Source organism: Prionailurus bengalensis, chromosome D1, assembly GCF_016509475.1.
Source record: "Prionailurus bengalensis isolate Pbe53 chromosome D1, Fcat_Pben_1.1_paternal_pri, whole genome shotgun sequence".
NCBI classification, from domain to species: domain Eukaryota; kingdom Metazoa; phylum Chordata; class Mammalia; order Carnivora; family Felidae; genus Prionailurus; species Prionailurus bengalensis.
The window spans coordinates 53299915-53319341 of NC_057346.1; the positions used below are offsets into that span (position 1 = coordinate 53299915).

Sequence of the window (19427 nt, forward strand, 5' to 3'; positions counted from 1 at the left end):
ACACCCACACACCCACCCCCCCACACACACACACACACATAACCTGGCCCCCCAGTTCAGGGAAGGGCAGCATGTTTATTCAGGGACCCAGGCTACTGCTACAAGGCTTTCTCATTGAGACTGTTTGGAAGGTTGTAGAAATGTGAGTGAGGGCCAGGCCCATCATAGCAGACAGACAAAACGCCAGGTCCTGAGGCAAAGAGAAAATGAGCCTTCCAGCCTCTAGAGCTTTCTGTTTTCTGGGTGATACGGTGAGGCAGAAGGCCTGAGAACAGGTGTGACAGATGCCCTATTAGGAAAAGAATGCATCTCCCTGGAAACAGACCTCAGGAAACATGGAGAGCAGTTCCCGACCCGTGCGCAGACCTTTACCATGAGGCAGGGCTGAGGATCCTGATTTCATGGGCAGGGAAACTGAGGCTCAAGGGGCCATAGAAGTAGTAAGTGGTGAGACTGAGGCTCAGGCTTTTGCGAGTCTTGAGCAGCAGTTTTCAAACTTCCTTATTTGATCTTTTCCACCAGCACAAGAGATGGGCCAGAGAAAGGTTGTTCTTTCTATTTTATTTAATTTTTTTGTTTAATTTTTTTAATTTTTTTAATTTAATTTTAAAAAATTAAGAGACTCCTCTGAGAGTCCTCTCAGAGAGAGAGAGAGCCCGTGGGTGCTAGCAGAGGAGGAACAGAGAGAGAGAGAGAGAGAGAGAGAGAGAGAGAATCCCAAGCAGGCTCCTTGCTATCAGTGCAGAGCCTGATGCGAGGCTCAATCCCATGAACCATGAGATCATGACCCGAGCCAAAATCAAGAGTCGGATGCTTAACCAAATGAGCCACCCAGGCACCCCTGTTATCCCTATTTTAAAGATGAGGAAGACTGAGGCTCAGAGGCACCCAGTGATTTCTCTAAATGTTGCACAGCTAAGGAGCATCAGGGCCTAGACCCATCATGTCCCCTCAGGACACCTCACCAGCCAGGCTGCCCCATGCTCCAAACATTCCCATCCTTCATACCCCTCCTGAAACCCACCAGCTTCCATTTTCTAGCTTTGTGACCTTGGAAGGTTGATAACCTGTGAGGTCATTTTCCTTCACGGTAGGGAGAGGAGAACCTGTCTCCCAGTGCTGCTGTGAGAACAGACAAGGTAACTGTCCCCAGCACCATGGCCCACACAGGGTCTTGGCTTAGTAACCAGCAGGGCCCCCTAATAGGTGCTGATGGACACTTGCTGGTCTGATACATTAATCTGCAGAGAATTTCACACCCAGTCATCCAGCCCAACACTTCACTTACAGAGGAGGAGGTAGGATGAAAGGAGATAGTGACCTGACCAGGGCCACATGGCAAGTCAGGACAGGGCTGGCCGGTTCTCAGCCTTTGTGTTCTTCTTCTTCTTCTTTTTTTTTTTAAGTTTATTTATTTTGAGAGAGAGAGAGACAGAGGGGGCAAGTGGGGGAGGGGCAGAGAGAGCGAGAGCAAGAGAATCCCAAGCAGGCTGCATGCTGTCAGTGCAGAGCCTGATGCTGGACTCGAACCCACCAATGTGAGATCATGACCCGAGCCGAAACCAAGAGTCAGACACTTAACTGACTGAGCCACCCAGGCACCCCATCTCAGCCCTCGTGTTCTGATTCCTGGGCCGGTGCTCCATGAACAGGGACCAGACAGCACCCTAGGACCAAGGGGAAAGATTAAGACAAGGAGCTACACCCCTGAGAGGCAGCTCACTGGGAAGGAGCATCCATGTTCCCTTCAGAACCCTGAGCCTCCACACTGCCAGGCCATTTAAGTGCTGTGTGGTCTTGGGGGAGAGGGGGCAGGGAGCATCAGTGCTTCTGAGGCCCAGGGTCCCAGGCTGTAAAACAAGGGAACTGGAAGGCTGCTCAGGAAATGGGTCTCCCTGTTATGAGGCCTTTTGTTCAGTCCTCACATCTCCCCCCAAAAAAGAAAAGGTGACATTGGTGACCGTGGTGGAGCGGCAGGGTCCTGGGAGTTGAAGGTGTGAGGAGAGCGTGCAGAGCTGACGGGAGGTCTTGTAGCTCCCGGGATCTTCTGCAACATCCCCGACCCCCCACCTTGCTGGGAAAGAGTCAAAAGGAAGAACCGGAGCTTATGACTGAGAAAGGTTGTTGCCACTCTGCCCCTGCAGGGAAAACAACTGTTGCCCCTGGATTACTCTCCAAAACTTTTTCTTTTTCTGCCTGAGACACTCTGATGCAGAGTCTGTTCTGAAAATCTTTTTTTAAACTGTAATTATAATTAAACCTGCTTTGCAACATGAGGGGGGAGAAAAAGCCCACGCTCCTTGAATTGCACCACCTATTTGAATTATTTACATTTTTATGTGATTCCTTCCATATTTATTCTACCACAGACTATTTCTGTCTAGAGGGACGGTCTGTGTTAGGGTCTTCGGGATATTTCATGGAGAGGCATGGGAAATAGCATGTATAATGTCTGACCCTCATTCATTCATTCATTCATTCGTTCACTTAAAAAAATAAATACTGAGTTTTCACCCTTTGCCAGGCTCTGTTTAAGATCCTGGGAGTCTAAAGAGCAGTTGGACTTGGTTCTGTATTCCCACAGAGGACAAGGAGAAGACCAAAGGGGGTTGCCATTTAAAGGGCCCCTACTATGTGCAAGGCTTTGTGTTAAGCACTTTACACACTTTATCTCACGCAAGCGCCTTGCCCAGTGTGAGGTAGGCCTTCTTACGCCCGTTTTATATATGAGGAAGCTGAGACCTGAGCGGGATAGTCAGTGCCTGGGGTAATTTAAGTGGTAGGTGGCAAGAGACAGACAGGGGGGCTTGTGCCTCCATAATGGAAAATGTCAGCCTCTTTCTAAATGCCCTGGAGGTGTCTACCAAGTAGGATAAACATGGAAATGCTGAACAATCCTGTAATGGGGATAAAGCCGCAGGATTTTTTCTCTTGTGTTATAGCAGAAGCACAGAGAAGGGAGAGATCAGTGTTGTCTGGACTGAAGGCTCCAGAAGGCTGCCTGGAGGGGGTGTCATTTCAGGAGCCTGGCAGTCATCTCTGTCTAAACCCTGCTGGGTGTAGGGAAACCAGCCTCCATTGCAGTAAGTGGCCGACTGCCTGCTGAAGCACTTCCTCTGACCACGGGGGGCCTAGGGGGTCCCGCAGAGCTCTCTGATCTGACATCAGGAGCAGGAACCATCAACTGCATCTGCCTAGACGAGTCTGGACTTGGCAAAACCAATAGGACCGATCAATTTCTCCTGTACACTCTGGGGCCTTTCTCTCCTATTATTCATGCCAGCTGTGGAGCCCAGTCCTTGTTAGCTTTGGTTCCATTCCAAATCAAAGCAAAATTCAACCTGCAAATATTTGTTGAGGCCCTACGACTTCTTATAGAGGCACTCCTTACCCAGGGTATAAAAAGATGGGTGAGACCCAACCGCGGGCTTCAGAGCACCCTCACTCTAGGAGGGGCAAGAGAGCTAAGATCGCAAGAGCAAGGGCATTTCAGGGGCGTTTGCAAGAGGAACGTTTGGTGGACTCATCTGCTGCTGTTCAGTGAGCACCTACTCTGGGCCCACCCGGTCCTACGGCCTGGGAGTCAGAAAGGAACAGGATAGGAACCCTACTCTTAGGAAGCACACACCCTACTTACTAAAAAAACAGAACGATCGTTTTGAGAAAATAGCTGTGAGGTGAGGGAGAAGGAAGAGTGTGGGAGGTCAGATGAAGCCTGACTGCCGGTGGGAGAAGCGAAAGGGGCCTGGTATATGTCGAGCACCAACTAAATGCTCTGGCTTTTGTAGGTGTTACATCACTTCTCAGTTGCTCTTAATGGATTCTTTTTACAGATGTGGGAATTGAAGCTAACAAGACTTAAGTAGCTTGCCCAAGATAACAAATTACGAACATATAAAATTCTTTATTCTGTTCCATAGTCTATCCATATTTACATGCATAAAAAACAGTGTTTTAAATAACTTGCTAATAAGGAAGTGGATACCCCTTTGAGATTCACCATAAGAATCTACCTGTTACTCTTCCCCCTCCTTGTAGATACTCTGTTTCAGGGGGTAGCAATAGAGCTCAAGAGGGGGGGGAAACATACAAAAGCCCTCACAGGTATTTTTACGTTTTCTATAATTCGGCAAGAAAGAAATTCCACCTAAGGAGCTATGCCAATTACATCTGTTTTAATGCCTGTGGATTTCTTACTAACATTTTCCATGAGTGCTAGGAACTCTAGGATAGCCCTCCTTCACTATTTCAATGAGATGTTTAAATGTGTATTTTGCAGGCTCGCAGGTAGTGCATGTTCTAAAATTTCCCCATAGCCGGACCCGCGTGTATCAACTGCCTTTTGATTTGCCAGCTTCCACACTCCACCCTTCCGCCTTAGCCTGGCCTGGACCCGCTGGAGGCAGAGCCCAGTCCCCAGGGCTGCCCCCTTGCCTTCTTCCTCCTCCCTCCTCTTGGGTTCTTATCCTCCCCCCTCCCCCCTCCCACCTTCCCTCCTCCTCCCTCTCCTCCTTCTCAGTCCTCCAGGGTTCCTCTCCCCGCTCCTTTCTTCCTCCTCCCTCCTCTCCTCTGCCTCTTCTCTGCCACACTCCCACCCTGCTCTCTTCCCTTCTGTTCCTTTATTTTCCACTTCCTCTTTCCCTCCCTCGGTCTCCCTCTTCTCACTCCTCATCCTCTTTTCTTTCCTCTCCCATCCTCCTCTCTCCCATCCTTCCCTCCTCCCACATTCCCTCTTCTTCCCTCCCTCTCCTCTCTCCCCTGCCTTCTCTCTCCTTTATCATCTGTCTCTGCCCAGACTCCCTTGAAACTCCTACTCAAGGGCTCGGTAAGCTGGGGTCTGTGACTCCCTGCAAGGTCTGTGAATAAGTTTCAAAGTGTCTGCTAACCCTGGAAACAGAACCCAGCATTCTGGGTTCGTGGGCCTAAGTGTCTCTTCCTGGGGAGAAGTTGCTTGGCTTTGATCAGACTCTCCCAGAGTCCTGGAGTTGGATGCACTACTTCTCTCTCCGGCTCTTAGTCTCTGGTTCATTGTTTTCCTAACTCCCCACAAGTGAGATTCACAGTATCCTTATAATTGATTCAAAATTTTGCAACTATTGAAAAAGTATGTGCACAGAAAGCCTTTGTAGAGAGAGCCCACTGCTTGGGAAGTCTGTGCGTCCCCAGCAGTTGTGTGGATTAAATGAGATCTCCTGGGTGAGTTTTCGGCAGGTAGGCTGTGCCAAATAACAGTTTCCGTCCCTCCCAATTTGTATCAAAACACTGTTCTTTGTAGATGAGTAAACTTACGTCTAGTTTGCTCTGGCTGCCATGACATAGTACCACAGACTGAGTGGCTTCAACAGCAGAGATGTATTTCTTTCCAGTTCTGCAGGCTCCAAGTCTGAGATCAAGGCATCGGCAGGGTCGGCTTCCTCTGAGGCCTCTGTCTTTGGCTTATTGATGGCTGCCGTCTTCCAGTGCCTTCGTGTGGTCTTTCTTCTGTGTGTCTGTGTCCCAGTCTCCTCTTCCTAAGAGGACAGCAGACGTATTGTACCAGGGCCCTCTCATAGGTTCCTGTTTTACCTTATTACCTCTTTAAAGACTCTGTCTCAAATCCACTCACATTCTGAGGTTCTGGGGGTTAGGCCTTCAACATACGAACTTGGGGACAGGACACCATTCAGCCTCTAACAAATTGGATGGGACCCCTCGCTTCCAGTAGTCTCACCAGGGCCCTGCCTGTGCAGGCAGGCTCAGGGAGGGGGGAAGTTCCCAAAGCCAATCAATTGAAAACTATTGCATTTAGAACTTGGTCTTAATTCAAACCACTATTGACAGGAGGTTATTTAGGAAGCACTTTCTGGCTGAGCGGGTCCAGGATTAATTATTAAGGACCCATCCTTGGCCTGGCAGGAGTCATGGACACCACGTGAACAAGTAGGAAGCCCACGTGGTTGCCTTGTCTTCCTGACAGATAGGAAGAGGCCGTGTTTTATTTATATATGTAGCTATTCGTAGTGGTACCTCCAGTGGAAAGGATTATTGCACCTACTCCATCTTGAACCCCTCTCAGAGTCAAATTAATAGAGAGGGTTCAGGTCACTGCGCTAGAGTTTAAGAGACCGGGAATATTAACCCAAATGCATTAGCAGATCATTAAAGCTGTGTGAGTAAAAGTTTAACACCCAGAACAAGAAGGGGGAGAGGAGGATGGGAAAGGGCGGAAGCAATGGAGGTAAGAAATATGTTTAAGGATTTCATATAAATATGCCACTCCCCTTTGAGAGTTTGGTTAACAAAATTCTTCCCATCATATCACCTGCAAAGTAAATACGTGGTCTGAAGACAACCTTTCACCAAAGCCAATGGCTGGAGAATCAGCCTCCGAGGGGCTGTTTCAGATGCAATAAATTAGAGCTGTGTGCTTAATAATATATATTGGATGCGGGTGAATCAATAATCAGTGCATTCAAGTATAGATTCAAAGTAGTTTATTTCAGGAACAATAACCCTCGCTATTTATTTGCACAGTTCTCTGACCTTCGGCAGTTTCCTTAGAAAATTCGAGACGGGAAGGGTCTCCCTACCCTCGTTGTCCCACTCACCCTCCAGTATTTAACTTTCCCAGATTGCCTGCCTCACGGATAGTAACCTAATTTATAATTTTTCCACCATATGCTTTTCTCTGTTTTGTAGACTGGCTCTGGGCTTCTGCCACAAGGCACTACAAAATGAAGAGGAAAGTTCTCCATTGACTAGCCGTTTTGCTTTGGCATGTCTTTTTCCTTTCCGAGCCTCATCTGTAAAATGAGAATAATATACCTGCTTTATGGAACTGCTATAAGGATCAGAGATAAAGCATGCGAAGCCTTCTCTGCGGCACCTGGTATACCAGTTGCTTGACAAATAGGTGTGATTATTATTACAAGATTCCCTAGCTGGCTTGCAGGAGGGGGTGGGTGGGTGGAAGGGGTACTCTGGGCAAGCAGTACCCCAGATTCCTGCCTCCTCTCTACTACCTAGGGAAACCTCCACTCTGAGTCGCACTGCCAGCCTGGGATCTGAGGCTCTCACTAGCTTAACCATGCATAGGCATGATGATTGGCAAGAGGACAGTACTCATCTAAGACATGGGAGTACTAGTAAAGACAATGCATATAAAAGAAAAGAATATAGTTTTTGCAGTTAGAGAGATACACATTCAAATTCTAACTTTGCCACTTTATCTTGGGCATATTACCTCATTTCTTTGAGGCTCGGTTTATTCATCTTTAAAACGAGATGAAACATATTTGCTTGGAAAGACTAATGGGGCAATGAAACTAAATCTTCTACACATGTAAAGTACCACCTTCAGTTCTGGGCACAGAAGAGGCACTCAGACCTGGTAACCACATTGTCATCATCATCATCCTTGTTATGAGTATTATCTCATTGGCAGTTGTTTCTGGAGAGTTTGACTGTGTCAGGAGGAATTTTGAAATAGGAAGGATTCTCTGCAGTGTTAATATTCTGTTTTGTGTTGTGGTTTGTTTTTGTTTTTGTTTTTTTTCCTAAGCCAATGCACTTTTCCTAAATACCGCTAAGGTTTATGATTCCATCAGATTAAAGAATCTGGTAATGGGCATGAACAATTATACCCCAAACCTTGGGCAATGATACATCAATCTTTACTCTCACGTGATCCAAACATGTGAAAATCAAATGGTGTTGCCAATACTCGTGGTGCATAGGCTTTCTGTGGAAAATTCCACATTGATTGTCTCTTGGCACCAAAAGTCAACTGGCACCACGCCAGTTGCTAGTGATCCAATATGAAAATTGGCTGGCCATTTAACTGGACTCAGTCAGCCTCCTAGGCACTGCCTCAGATATGAGACCATAAACTTCTGTTCTGCCACTTTTCAAGTCATGGGCCAAGAAGTAGAGAACTCTATAATTCTTTTCATGTATTTTTAAAATACTTTTTCATTTCAAAGAAATATATAGATTGGACTGGCCGAAATAGAAACATAAGCTGGATCTGACATTTGTACCTTAGCATGGGATATTAAAGGTCTTATTTATTAATTTTTTTTTATTTTTTTAATGTTTATTATTGAAGGTGGAGAGGGGCAGAGAGAGACGGAGACACAGAATCTGGAGCAGGCTCCAGGCTCCGAGCTATCAGCACAGATAGTTCGACCCCACGAACCGTGAGGTCGTGTCCTGAGCCTAAGTCAGATGCCAACCGACTGAGCCACCCGGGCGCCAAAAAATTCTTTTACTTGTAAAATATTCATAAGATAAAATTCACCATTTTCGCCATTTTTAAATATGCAGTTCGGTGGCGTTAACTACATTTACACTGCTGGGCAGCCATCAACACCATCCATTTGCAGAACTTTCATCTTCCAAACTAAAACTCTGTGCTCATTAAACAGTAAGTCCCTTTTCTATCCTCCCCCTACTCCCTGGCAGCCACCATTTTAGGAACCCCATATAAGTGGGACCGTACGGCCTTTGTTTTTTGTGACTGACTTACGTCACTTGACATGATGTCATCAAGGTTCATCCATGTTGTAGCACGTGTCAGAATTCCCTTCTTTTTTAAGGCTGAGTAGTATTCCATTGTATGTATGCACTATATTTTCCCTTCATCTGTCAAAAGACACTTGGGTTGATTCTATCTTTTGGCTGTTCTGAATAATGCTGCTATGAGCGTGGGTATACAAATATCCATTCAAGTACCTGCTCTCAGTTCTTTTGGGTCTATACCCAGAAGTGGAATTGTTAGGTCATACAGTAATTCTGTTTTTAAATTTTTGAGGAACTGCCACGTTAATTCCCACAGCAGCTACATGACTTCACATTCTCCCCAGCAATGCGTGAGAGGTTCCAATTGCCCCACATCCCTGCCAGTGTTTGCTATTTTCCAATTTGGGTAATAGTCATCCTAATAGATGTGAAGTAGAGTCAGTCTCTCTCTCTCTCTCTCTCTCTCTCTCTCTCACATTTTAAAAATTAATAAACATTACTTTTTTTACAATAGTTACAGGTTCACAGCAAAATTGAGTAGGAAGTATAGAGAGTTCTCGTATACCCCCTGCCCCCACACATGCACAGTCTTCCCCGCTCTCAGTATCCATATCACAATAATACATTTTACGGTCAGTGAACCTATACCAAAACATACCTATCCCCTAAAGTCCTGAGTATATATTAAGGTTCACTCTTGGGGGTGTACATTCTATGGGTTTTGACCAGTGTATAACATAAGGGAAGTTCTGGTGACCTCCCCTCCTTGTTGTATGCCAAAATGCATTTTTAGAACTGTGTGATAAAGCTTGAGAAGCACAATCAGTGTTTTCCCTTTCCATGTTTCCTTGGTTAATGATAAGCCTGAACTTAAATGTATTTACACAATATGGTACCATTGAATCTGCATGGCAGTTCTCAAGCTCAGACCTTGGCCTTCACAGTCAGAGAGATCCAGATTCGGCTCCCAAAGCTACCATTTTCTCACTGTGTGTCGGTGGGGAAGACACTTAATCTCAGTAATGCTGAGTTTTCTTCTTCTATAAAATGGGATAGGGTTATAATACCAAATTCATTGGAGGGTTGTGTGAATTAAATGAAATAATGCACATAAAACCCTTTGTACTGCTCTTGAAACAGAGTGGAGATTCAATAATATTAACTAATATTGCAAACCATTTTAAGCACCTACTGTTTGCCAAGCCCTCTATTGTATCACCTGCTTGGTTTTCAACGCTTTTTTAACATCTGTCCCTAACAGTAAATGGCTTTTTACTACACATACTCAGCATTTTCATCTTAATTTATAAATTATCCCATGATTCACTCTCAATCCATGTCCTAAACACTAGGAAAGTCTAATGCTGCTTTCCTTTCCTTTTTTTTTTTTTTTTTTTTTTGCTTATTTATTTTGAGAGAGAGAGACAGAGCACAAGCCAGGGAAGAAGACACAGAATCTGAAGCAGATTCCAGGCTCCGTGCTGTCGGCACAGAGACCAACACGGGGCTTAAACCCACAAACCATGAGATCAGAAGTCAGACGCTCAACCATCTGAACCACCCCCCCCGCCCCGCAGGCGCCCTAACACTGCTTTTCTTAAGATTAAAAGAGAGAGAAAGAAATGTTCAGATATTTTCTCCTCAATTAATTGTCTTGAGCACCCTGTTTTAGAGGCCTCTGGTTTTGCTTGTTTAAGACAAAGGTTGGCAAAATTTTTTTGTTAAGGGCTAGATAGTAAAGATTTTTGACTTTCTACAGTCTCTGATGTTTTGCTTAAATTATGATTTTATTTTAATTAAAAAAATTTGTTTTAATGTTTCTTTAGTTTGAGAGAGAGAGGGCATGTGACAGTGTGTGCACATAAGTTGGGGAGGGACAGAGAGAGAGGGAGAGAGAAAATCCCAAGCAGCCTCTGTGCCATAAGCACAGAGCCCAATGCAGGGCTTGATCCCATGACCTCAAGATCATGACCTGAGCCAGAATCAAGAGTCGGATGCTTAACTGACTGAGCCACCCAGGCTCCCCATGTAAAGGGCTGGATAGTAAAGATTTTTTATTTTCTACAGTCTCTGTTGCTGTTTTTTTTTAAATTATGATTTTATTTTAATTTAAAAAATTGTTTTAAGTAGGCTCAAGGCCCAGTGTGGGGATTGAACTTGCAACCCCAAGACCAAGAGTTGTATGCTTTACTCACTGAGTCAGCCAGGCACCCCTTGTACACTCTCTGATGTAATTACTCAACTCTGCTATGGAAAGGCAATATACAAACAGTTGGGCATGGTGGTGTGCCAATAAAACTTTATTTAAAAAACATGTGTTGGGGCGCCTGGGTGGCGCAGTCGGTTAAGCTTCCGACTTCAGCCAGGTCACGATCTCACGGTCCGTGAGTTCGAGCCCCGCGTCGGGCTCTGGGCTGATGGCTCAGAGCCTGGAGCCTGTTTCCGATTCTGTGTCTCCCTCTCTCTCTGCCCCTCCCCTGTTCATGCTCTGTTTCTCTCTGTCCCAAAAATAAATAAATGTTGAAAAAAAAAATTAAAAAAAAAAAAAAAAAAACATGTGTTGGCCACAGTTTGCAGACCTCTGACCTACAGCAGCTTTACCTGCTATTTGCTATTTAAATACACATTTTCTTTAGAGGACTAAGGCCAGAAACACTTACCATTGTGAGGGAATTGGCAAAGAGGCAAAGTGAGGTAATACATATGATAGCTCCTTCTAAAATGTGCAGAGTTATATCATAATCATCATCATTGTTTTATTATCCCAGACATAGGTGAGCAAAGGCACTGACTTCCTTATACTCGCCTTACTATGCAGGAATGATGTGGAGTCTTGTGGAAAAAAGTGTAGCCCTACCTGACCCTTTGGAAGTGAGGTACATTCCTGCATTTGATTTCCTCTCCTACCTTCTTCTAATCCCTTCACATCCAGATACATACATATAAGAAAGGATTGGGTCTCTTCTATGAAATTGTTGGGATCCATGGACATGCAAAAGATTACTGGCTTCATGTGGGAAATGGCTCATTCATCAATAGATCTTTCTTACTGCCTGCTGTGTGCCAGGCGTTGTGGTGGACACTGGGGGTGGACACAGATATGAGTGAGAGGTGACATCTGCCCTTGAGGAACTCCAGGCAGACATTCTCTCCCATCTCCCTTCCAGCATTGCTCTTGTCAAGGTCCCCAAGGATTTCCACGTTGCTACATCCAGTGGTCATTCTGAGTCTTCAAATGACTCAGCCATTTTACCTGGTCAAATACCCTCCTTCTTGAGCACTTCCTTCACTTGTCCTCAGAGACTTCCTGCTCTCTTGGTTCTGTCTCACCTCATTACCTACTACTTCTTCTGTCTCTTTTACGGCTTCCTCTAAATCTCAAATCTCTAAATGATGGGGTGGCCCAGGACCCAAGTCCTGGACCTCTTCCCTTTCTGCTCTGTGCTCTCATCCAGTCTCATGGTTTAAATCCATCTGCAGGTAGATGACTGCTAGATACGCATTTCCAGCCTGGATCTCTGTCCTCATCTCCATGTATCCACCCAAACAGGCAATATCTCCTCTCAAACCTAACATGCCCAAGCTCATTCCCTGAGTTTTTCCCTCTCCCTCACCATCCTGCCCTTCCTGTGACAGCTGTATCTTTTGTTTTGCTCAGACTGAACATCTCAGAGTCTTTTTGCTCTCCTCTCTTTCTCTCACGTCCCATATCCCTCTTCCAATCCATCAGCAAGTACTGTCAGTTCTGCCTTCAAAAGTGCATGAAAAAGAGGAGCACCTGGGTGACTCAGTTGATTAAGCATCTGACTCATGATTTTGGCCTAGGTCATGATCTCATGGTTGTGAGATCGAGCCCCAGAGTGGAGCCTGCTTGGGATTCTCTCTCTCCCTATCTCTCTCTGCCCCCCCCCCCTGCTTGTTCTCTCTCTCTCTCTCTCTCTCTCTCTCTCTCTCTTTCTCTCTCTCTCAAAATAAACACTTAAAAAAAGTATATGAAGAAGAAAGTAAGTGAAGAAGAATCTTCGCATCACCTTCACCCCTCACCCCACTCATTTCTCACCTGGACTCTTACCGTAGACTCCTACCTGGCCCTTCTGCTTCCTCTTTGCCCTCTACTAACATGTTCCTGTCACCCCTCTGCTCAAAACCTCCCAAATGTTCCCACCTCAGAGGAAAAGCCAAAGTCTTAATAACGTCTCACTGGGGGCTCTACACATCTGTTTCAGCAGCACCCCTCCCTCATGCTCGTATCTCCTCTCTCCCTGGCTCATCCCAGCCCGGCCTCCTTGCTGCCCCATGAACATGCCAGGCCCCCTTCCTCCACAGCCGCCATGCCCTTGCTGGAATCTTAACCCCCCCTGGATCCCTGTGTGGTTTATGGCTTCCTTCAGGCCTCTGCCTCGTGTCCCGTTAGCAGAGAGCGCTTCTCTGACCTCCCTGCTGGAGACAGATCACTGCTACCCACTGCTTTCCCTCTGATGCCCTCTCTTTTTCTCCATAATACTCATCTGCACTTATGGTGACATGTTTTTTGTTCACTTAATGTTTCAATGACACAAATGTGTCATTTGTTTGTCGTCTGACTTCCGTGTTAGACTCTAACACTCCGAGGTGGAGGCTTTGTCTCTTCAGTGCCCCAGCCTAGGGCAACACCCATAGGTGCCCAGTAAAGTACCTATGTGTAGGACAATGGGTGCCTTAGACCTGGAAACCGTGAAGCCCAAGGACACTACAGCCCCTCACACTGGCTTTAATTAGAGCAATTTTTCTTCCATCTGTTTGTACCAACATAAATTGGTACCAACTGAGTACCAACATAAATTTCATTTTGGGTGGCGGGGGGGGGGGCGAGTCCCATTATTAAAAAAAAGTAATAATATTTAAAAGGTTAATTAAAAACAACTGTTCTAGGCTGTGGGGAGCCATTCCAGGGCTCGGAGCAGGTGGGTGGCATGATTATGAAGATGAATTACGTTACGACGCCTTTTATGAAGATGAATCCGGCAGGGGTATGGGGCTTAGCAGAGAACAAGTGAGAACCAGAGCAGAGAGGCCAGTAGCAGAGGCCATAGCAGGGTCAAGGTGATGACAGGTTGAACCTCTCAAGCAGGATCCAGAGAAGCTCGGCCAACTCTTATTTTTTTCTACATTCTGGGAGACGGAAGGTAGCAGCATACTTTGGCCATGCCTTCCCTGCCTGGGTGAATCAAGTGAGAGTGATTATGTTTACGTGTACGAATACCATGTTATTATTACTAAATATGTACTCCATAGTACGTATTACTGTGTAAGGAATCCTGTACCTCCACGCATGTAGAGGAACCTGTCGTTACATACACATGAATGTGCATGCCTCTCCATGTCGGCTTACTAGCTTCCTTGGATCCTTTGGAAAGGGAGGAAGAGTAAAAGGGAAGGGGCAAATAATTAAATGTCAAATAACTAAAAGTATTGTTGAGAGAGAATGCCTTTTAATAGTTTTTTTTTTTCTTAATTGGGGTTTTAATATGGCCGACTTGGAAAGTTTCTCTCCGAAGATGATGTTGATTGACAGCCTATATAGTTATTAGTCACGTGTAGTCAATCTTCTGGGAATATATTAAATGTTCAGGAGAAAGAACATCAGAAAATGGCTGCCAAGGATTCAGGCATCCGTCTCTGCTCGGGACACATTGTTTTCTTGGCTGACAGTCAGTGGCCAGTGCACGGAGCTGGAGTTGGCGGTGTGTAGTATAAGATTGCCTGAGGGTTTGTATCTCACTGTTTTCAAATGTCAGCTACTTCTGCGGAGACCAGAAGCCATCAGTTAAATGACTGGTCCTCTGGGCAGTGCATCTCGCGAACAGTTTATAATCAGAGACTCCTAACCAAAACTTTAGGAACATCTCCTGAATACCACATCTCTACAACTGGGCTGAGTGACTTTTAATTTTTTTAATTTTTTTTATTTTTAAAAAAGCCCTGTACCAATGATCAGGTTTTATTTATTTATTTATTTTCATGTTTATTTTTTGGAGAGAGAGAGGGGAGAATGGGAGAGAGGCAGAGAAAGAGAGAGAGAGAGAGAGAGAGAGAGAGAGAGAGAATCCCAAGCGCTGTCAGCGTAGAGCCTAATGCAGGGTCCAAACCCACCTTGAGATCAAGACCTGAGCCAAAATCAAGAGTCAAGACGCCTAACTGGCTGAGCCACACAGGTGCCCCAAGTGGCTTTTTAAAAAATAAATACATTTTCTCTAATTTCTAAAAACAGAACCCCGCTCCCTATTGAATTCTATGATCTTTTTTTTTCATTAACAATATATGGTATACAACTTTTCATGTCATTCCATATTCATCTACAGAATCGAATCCCTTTACGAGGCTACAGAGTATTTTATTTTATGGAATGGGAGAGTTTTTTTTACATTTTCCCTGCTGTTGGACATTTCGGTTGACTGCTACTTTTTTCCTTTTCTACTCAATATTGCAGTGAGTGTCAGCCCTGCATTGATGCAGTATTGCAGCCTGCCTTGTCTCAACCAGTGGGTGCCTGTATCAGTCGTTAAATATTTTTAATATCACCCTCAGAAACATTTTTATATAAGCCCATGGATTCCTTGGGATACTTTTGAGAACTACTAGACTTTCTGGGTTATCAGAATTCAACATTTTGGGGCACCTGGGTGACTCAGTTGGCTAAGCGTCTGACTTCAGCTCAGGTCATGATGTCGCCATTCGTGAGTTCGAGAGCCCTGGGTCGGGCTCTGTGCTGACAGCTCAGAGCCTGGAGCCTGCTTTGAATTGTGTGTGTCTCTCTCTCCCTGCCCCTCCCCAGCTCGTGTTCTCTCTCTCTCTCTCTCTCTCTCTCTCTCTCTCTCTCTCTCAAAAGTGAATAAACATTAAGAAAAAAGAATTCAACATTTTTACAGATTTTAGCTATATTTTAGCAAACTGACCTCCAGAAACAAGTATAGACACCACCAGGCTGGCCAGCCTGCAAAGCCCTTCTGAGTCAAAAGCTTCCGGGGTATTTATTCAAGAAGTTTGATGAGGAAAGGAAAGAATAGAAATAAATAGAGCTTGTTTTGGAATCAAATAAAGACTGATGTAGATATGGACAGTGTATTAACTGGGGACCTGGCAAGAAACCGTGGCATTTCGGATGAGGTAACTAAAGAGAGGTTGGTGAAGGGGCTGTTCTTAAAGCCTGACAGAATCAGGGGCCACCAGGAAGCATGGTGAAGAGCCTTGAGGCTAGCAGCATCTGGAACAGTAGCCACCCAAGGGATGGGGCAGAGGAGGGAGCAGGTCGCGCAGGCCTGGGTGAGAGCAGTTGCCACATTGTAGCTGTAGCAAAGGGCTGGCCAAGGAGAGTGCTGCCCTTTCACACCGGAACACAGCCACTGCCAACCCACAGCCCGGTAGGGAGGTTGCCAGGACAGGCAATACCCTGACCTCATTCTGCTCCTAACTTCGACCTCCTGCCTGGACTCTTATTGGCTGACCCCTCCTGGAAGCCAGAGGGAGCCCACTGATCCAGGTTACATAGTGGCCTCCCAGGGAAGGCTCTGGATAGGCACAGCCGGAGACAAAGGCCTGGACATCGATCTTTTATTTTCAAATCAGGGTCTGAAGACTGAGGGAAGGATGGATTGAAGAAAAAGAAATTAAAGATGATGAGGAAATGAGATGACAATTCCAGCCCAGTCTTTTGCCTGCTGTAGGAGTATGGGAGACATAGGGAGGTATGAGTCAGGAAATCCCTCCCCTGAGAGGGCCGTGAACTGCGTTTCACGTTTGCCACGTCTTGCAATCCACTCCCAGCAGAGTTTTGAAGGTTTTCTGGGCACAGAACAGACAAAGGGAGAATGAGGTGGGGGGCTGGGGGAAGAACCAAGATGATCTTATGTAACTTACATCCTTAGGGAAACTCATTTTGCTTTTATTTTAAGGAGTGCTATTTGTGAATTCTTTAGGGGGTTAAAAAGCTTAAGAGATGGGTTTTTGATGAGATGTCTATAGAAAAATCTCTTAGCTCCTGGAATAAATGATGCTTTTGTTTTGGCTCTCTGTTTTCCAAAAAAGGCCATCTGTTTTCATAAACATCAACAAGAATCTCCAGCCACCTTTTCCCTTATAACCCTCTGCCTCTTTGCACAAATGACGATATTCCCTGAGTGATTCATTCCTGAAGACATTCTTCTGGGCTAAATGCTGCTGCTAAATTTGTGCTTCAGTTTTCACTGTGAGTGCCACATGATCCTTGCTCAGCCGACAACTGCACTGTCAGAGCTTTCCTTTCCCCAGTCCCAGAGTGCTATACCCTTGGGTCCCGGTGGCTCCGTACCAGGTTTGACGCAACTCGTTTCTCCTGTTTCTCAAGGGATGTTTGAGGTCTTTGAGGGAGTCCAGTAATCGGCACCCCTCTTTCCACCTGAGTTCTGGACAAATTGAGAGACAAACAAAGGGTGACAGATGGAAGCCAAAATACCATGTTTATTACTGATAATGAATAATTTTCCTGGTAAGAGAGCTGAATCAACTCGGTAATTGGATCCAGGATTAGGCTGACTGCTGCACCTGATGGTGGGCAGAGACAGAGAGCCAGCCCCTGCAGAAGTGGAAACAAATGTTGCCAACTGCCGGGGGGGGGGGGGGGGGGGGGGGGGGGAAGAAGAGTGACGCTCCACCCAGCAGACTGGGTTTATTCTTCCTCGGTTTACCTCCGGTATAACTGACTCCACTCTCTGGGAGTAAAGGGTCAGAGAGAGGCCAGGAGGGTTGTAATAGGGCTCCCTTTACATGGGAACAAACGTCAGGAATTAGAACAAAGTTTTCCGCCCGACAGCGGCATGGGTCAGACAGAAGCTAAAAGACATACATAAAATATACTCAGCAAATACTTGTTTAATTTGTGTGTTCATTCATTTAACAAATAGTTACTGAACAAAGACATAGGGCCAAGATAAGGAGTTTAGCTTTTTATTCTCGGTACAGTAGGGAGATGCTAGAAGATTCTGAGCAAGAGAGAAACATCATATTTACATTTTTGAAAAATTACTCTTGTTGCCTTTTGGATAATGGATTTTAAGATGGACAAGTATAGATGTGGAGAGACTAAAGATTAGGAGGCTTTCGCTGCTATCCACGTGAGAAGTGACAATGCCTAAGACTAGGGTGAATGAACCCTGAGGAGAAAGACACAAATGGACAAGTGGGGAATAACTTGAAGACAGAGTTATCAGGATTTGCGGATGGAGTGGAGGGAGGAGGGGGAGAAAGATCGAGAGGGGCCTACAGTTTTATTTGAGCAGCTGAATGGATAAAGTAGACAGGGAGGGACAGGTTTGGGGTAAATGAGTGATGGTGTCCCTGGGCCACCCAGTCTCTTTCGGAGGCTTATGGTGGGCCGATCATACATCTCTGTTTGTCTGGGACAGTCCTGGTTTACACCTGCTGACCCAGCATAATTATTAAAAAATGTTTTCTTTCTCCCTCAGAAGTGGCCTGCTTTGGATGATTAAGTGCCTGGCCCCTTAAGCCTGGAAAAAATTTTGAGCCAGTAGACAAATACTGTGCTTTGAAATGTGAAAAACAATGAAAAGCATCAATCGGCATTCATTACGTTAATGAAGATTTGTGCAAAAGCTGAGCTTCTTTGCTCATTAACTTACACAATTATTTTAGGTTACCTTCCTCTGTTTCCCGATTCACCTTCCATGCCATGTGGCTTCCAACCCTGGATGGGGCTCTGTTCCCGTGTCCTCCTCCTCCTCCACCTTCTCCTCCTGGCTCCAGCCTTCCCCCAGTCGACATTGATTTCTTTTTTTCAGCTTTTTTTTTTTTTATTTTTATTTTTAGGACAGAGAGAGAGACAGAGCATGAACGGGGGAGGGGCAGAGAGAGAGGGAGACACAGAATCAGAAACAGGCTCCAGGCTCTGAGCCATCAGCCCAGAACCTGACGCGGGGCTCGAACTCCCGGACCGCGAGATCATGACCTGGCTGAAGTCGGACGCTTAACCGACTGCGCCACCCAGGCGCCCCTCGACATTGATTTCTAAAACACATACCTCATTGCCCTGTGGAGCTCTCCATTTGAAGGAACCCAATGGTTGATGCAGGTCAAAGTTTTGTTAAGTACTACACAGTGGTTCCCTGCTCTACCCCTGTTTCTTGGCTAGGGTCACCTCAAGGAAGACTCAGTCTCATAAAACAATCCTCACTCGTCCTGGCTCCCACAGTACTTTGTGAAAATGAAAATACCCATTCCCACTGCCTTCCCTTCTTGAAAATGTCTAAATATACGGTTGTGCCCACAGAGGCTTTTGCATTTTACACAAATGCCGCAGCTCTGTGTATCTGCTGAGTGAGGCATGTCCCCGTTTAAGAAGGACATTTGTAGATGCCCAGGCTGTGGTCCCAGCCCTTCCCCTCTCTGGGATACCTGCAAAATACTCCCCTCTCAGGTCTTTGTCTCCTCACCATAAAACAGGGGAAGGGGTCTCTCTCACCTTTGTAATTGCTTCCAGCACACTGCTCGTTTTCATTATTTAATAGGAAAAAGTACTGCCTGACCATGATGCTTGCTGACCCAGGGAGGATTACGGCCCAGTCCTTATTTCGCAGGCCAAATTTAAATGGTCTTGGGCCTTCACACCGACTGACGCCAGTCCGTGTTGTTCTCTGATGGCTCCCCTCCCCTGCTTCCCCTTCCCCACAGACCCTGGAACCAGGGACATCTCCACGATCCGTGTCTCATCCCCAAAGGGCCTCTCAGGTGCCCCCTCCTGTATTACAGGGCTAGGGCTGCTAAAACAAAGTACCACAAACTGGTGGCTTACGTAACAGGAAGTTACTGTTTAGAGGCCAGGAGTGGAGAGCAAGGTGTTGACAGGCCCGTGGCCGTCTGTCCAGTGCTGGACTCCCAGTGTGGCAAAGTCTCATGTG

The 19427-nt window shown here is 45.9% G+C and overlaps 1 protein-coding gene across 8 annotated transcripts in view; it reads left to right on the forward strand.

Moving 5' to 3' along the window:
• The window catches only part of TENM4 (teneurin transmembrane protein 4), a 748341-nt gene that overhangs the window by 259726 nt on the left and 469188 nt on the right, over positions 1-19427 (forward strand). The window lies entirely within an intron of this gene.